The following is a 4,092-nucleotide window of genomic DNA, read 5'->3' as shown; positions in this document are numbered from 1 at the left end:
CATTTCATCACTCGTCCTTAGCCCAAAAATCACCCCAGTGCATAAATATCCTAAGCTTAACTAAAATCAACTAGACGTTGGCCCCTAAGGACATTCGAGCTCAATAGGACGAAGACCACCGAAAGTTGCACCAATTTCGCTCTGTGGCTTAGTTGATGTCTAGGCAAGCTTTGTCCCTATAAAGGAGACAGTTCATCTGTTCGAGGCAAGTGGGTTTTAAGTGGGACCTTTGCGAACGCATCGTGACCCCTCCACTTACCTGGGAGCTTACCTGGTCAACTCGGTTTATTAGACCGGATTGGAGGCTTAGGTGTCTTCTTCAAACCAGTTAGGAGCTGTCTAGAAATTTAAGAAAAATATTAGAAATTGAGGTGTAATGTTTTGTTGCATGTTTGATTGTGAATAAAATTTTTGTTTTAGGATATCGTTTTAGGGTAACTTTAGTTGGTACTTATATTTATTTTTTATTTTCTTTTATTTTTTTCAAAAAAAAGAAAAAAAAAGAGAGGGAAATATTTTGCATGCTAAAGTGGAATAGGGACGACACTAGTCGATTAGTCGTACAACTTTAGATCATCCCTTAGGACATACCCCTGAAATTCCTTCTCAATATCTCACACCTTGTGAGATGGCTGATCTAAATGAAGATGCGGGGAGTCACCACAATCGAGAACGAGAATCCCATGTTATGACTCTAAGACAATACCTACAACCGGCTAGGACTAGTCAGCCTTCATGCATAATTTTTCCTGATAATGTAGGACATTTTGACATCAAACCAGGGGTAATCCAATTGCTGCCCAAGTTTCATGGGTTAGAGTCCGAGAGTCCGTATCTTCATTTAAAGGATTTTGAAGAATTGAGCATTACATTTAGAGTGCCAAATGTCACCGAGGATGTCCTCAAGTTGACATTGTTTCCTTTCTCTCTAAAGGATAAGGCCAAAACATGGCTAAACTCTTTGCGACCTAGATCAATAAGAAATTAGCAAGATATGCAGAGAGAATTTTTAAAGAAGTTCTTCCCCACACAAAGGACCAACTTTTTAAAAAGACATATTAGCAATTTCCAACAAAAAGATAATGAAACATTTTATGAATGTTGGGAAAGATTTAAAGACCTTCTTCTCTCATGCCCTCATCACGGGTTCGAAACTTGGAGAACCATTAGCTTCTTTTATGAAGGTTTATCTCCACAGTTGAAACAGTTTGTAGAGACCATGTGCAATGGTAGATTTTTAGAAAAACACCCTGATGAAGCATGGGAATATTTGGATTCCCTTGCTGAGACTGCCCAACTTTGGGATAACGGGGATAGAAACAACAAGTCTTTGCCTAAGCCTACTAGCTCTGTACAGGGAGGCCTTTACAACCTCAGAACTGAGGATGATCTTCACGCTAAAATGGCAGCCCTCACTAGGAAGGTAGAAGAAATTGAGCTTAGGAAGGTTGAGCCTGTCAAGACTATAGAGCTTAGAAACGAGTGTTGTGGTATCTGCGATATGTCGAGTCATACTACTACAGATTGTCCCACCATACCGGCATTCAAAGAAGTCTTGCACGATCAAGCAAATGCTATGAACTCCTACCAAAAGCCTTATAACGATCCATACTCGAATACCTATAACCCTGGTTGGAAGAATCATCCAAACATTAGGTGGAGAAACGATCATCCTCAACAGTCACACCATTCAGCTCCTCCACCTGCACATCCTCCTTATGCACCATCACCTTCTCAAAAGCCAAATATCGAGGATACTTTGCAATCCATACAAACTTTTCTACAAGGTCAAGCTAATATCAATGCTCAAAATACTCGAAATTTTGAAGATATAAGGAACCAATTTTTAATGTTGACTACCGTCCTAAGTACCCAAGAGAAGGGTAAGCTTCCAGCTCAACCCCAACCTAACCCACAAGTGCACGGTAGTAATAATACGGCTCCCTCTAGTTCGCATACAGAACATGCAAAAAGCATCATGACTTTGCGTAATGGGAAAGTCATTGATCAAACCGTCCCATTGAGACCGCAGGTCACTTCTAATTCTGATGCTCCCAAAGTTGATGAAAGGGACAAAGAAGAAGTTGAGGTCCCAACTTCTACTAAGAAAGTTGAATGTCCTTTTCCTCCACCTTTTTCACAACGGTTAAAGCCGTTGCAAAAGCTCGAACCTAATTCTGAAATTCTTGAACTTTTTAAACAAGTAAAGATCAACATACCTCTTCTTGATGCAATCAAACAAGTACCCTCATATGCCAAATTTTTGAAGGACTTGTGTACTATCAAACGCCGATTAAATGTTAAGAAGAAGGCATTTTTAACTGAAAATGTGAGTGCTATTTTGCAGCACAACATTCTCCCTAAATATAAAGATCCAGGTTGCCCAACCATCTCATGCATCATAGGTGACTTTAGGATAGAGCGAGTATTGTTAGATTTATGGGCGAGTGTGAATTTGTTGCCATATTCTGTATATGAGCAACTTGGTTTAGGTGAGTTGAAGCCAACCTCCGTCACTTTGCATTTAGCTGACAGGTCAGTTAAAATTCCAAGGAGGATTATCGAGGATGTATTAGTCCAAGTAGACAAGTTCTACTTTCCTGTCGATTTTATTGTATTGGACACACATCCGGCTTCGAACTCACAGTCTCAGATTCCGGTCATTTTAGGACGTCCATTCCTTGCAACTTCTAATGCATTGATTAATTGTAGGAATGGCGTCATGAAGCTTTCTTTTGGTAACATGACCTTAGAATTGAATATTTTTAATGTGTGCAAACAACCCAATGATCCCGAAGAGAGTAAGGAGGTTGATTCGGTTGAAACCATCGCAGAAGATTATTTGTTAGCTAAAGCAATTAACGACCCATTCAATGATAGCTTAATTGATTGGTGTCCTAATGGAACCAATGATGATGATTTGTCAGTCACACCTATTGTGGATAATCTGGATATCAAGATGGTCAATGGGTGGAGACCAAAAGAAGGAGAATTTGAGAGATTGTCGCCTCGAGAGGTGAAAATAGTACCATCCCATGAGCAAGCACCCAAGCTCGAATTGAAACCCTTACCAAAGGAACTTAAGTATGCTTTTCTTGGACCCGAAGATACTTTTCCTGTAATCATCTCGTTTGGACTTGATCATACCCAAGAAGGAAAATTAATTGATGTTTTAAAGAATCATAAAGGAGCCTTAGGGTGGTCTATTGCCGATTTGAAGGGAATTAGCCCCTTAATTTGCACGCACCGGATATATTTGGAGGATAATGCCAAAACCACAAGGCAAATGCAACGAAGGTTAAATCCTACAATGAGAGATGTGGTTAAGGCAGAAGTCCTCAAGTTGCTTGACGTGGGTATTATTTACCCAATTTTCGACAGCAAGTGGGTAAGCCCTACTCAAGTCGTTCCTAAGAAATCGGGTTTGACGGTAGTAGAAAATGAACAAGGTGAACTAGTTCCAACTCGTGTCTCGACGAGTTGGCGCATGTGTGTTGACTACCGAAAGCTGAATTTGGTCACACGAAAGGATCACTTTCCTCTACCCTTCCTAGACCAAGTGTTGGAGAGAGTTGCAGGGCATGATTTCTGTTGCCCAGAGATGGTCACCCAAGAGGGGGGTGAATTGGGTGTTTTAAAACTTTTTATCCAATTAAAAATAAAACACACAAATGTATGAGCTAAAGTAAAAATAGAGGTATGAAAACAGACAATCGCAAACACAAGGTTTTATAGTGGTTCGGAGCTTCCACTGCTCCTACATCCACTTCCCAAAGCATCTTTTGGAATTTCCACTATAATCCAAGATTACAGTCCGGTAGTTTTGCGAGTGCACTATCCAACTCGTTGTTTTACACCGGGCTAACAACGAACCCTACAACCCCCAATTTCACCTAGACTTGGGATGCCTTTCCCTTGTTCCAAATCCCTTGACTGGAATAAGCACAATAATGAAAAGTTTTACAAGGATTCAAAAGCTCTTAAGAAGCAAATAAAACAGTGAGAGATAATAAAACCCGGAAGAACCCTTTTAGCCGTTGGAAGCGTGGGAAGTGGTGGTTCTTCCGATGTGGATTGCGTTGGCTTGAATGT

The 4,092-nt window shown here is 40.5% G+C and overlaps 1 non-coding gene across 1 annotated transcript; it reads right to left on the bottom strand.

The window, feature by feature from the left end:
• Window positions 1–1,039: 1,039 nt before the first annotated feature.
• Window positions 1,040–1,149, bottom strand: LOC120107690. The gene has a single exon (XR_005509368.1). It is a non-coding gene; the product is annotated as a small nucleolar RNA R71 (small nucleolar RNA).
• Window positions 1,150–4,092: the final 2,943 nt, after the last annotated feature.

Source organism: Phoenix dactylifera, unplaced genomic scaffold (assembly GCF_009389715.1).
Source record: "Phoenix dactylifera cultivar Barhee BC4 unplaced genomic scaffold, palm_55x_up_171113_PBpolish2nd_filt_p 000961F, whole genome shotgun sequence".
Lineage (NCBI taxonomy): Eukaryota > Viridiplantae > Streptophyta > Magnoliopsida > Arecales > Arecaceae > Phoenix > Phoenix dactylifera.
The sequence above is the reverse complement of the archived record's forward strand: the minus strand, read 5'-3'. Positions and strand labels throughout refer to the sequence as shown.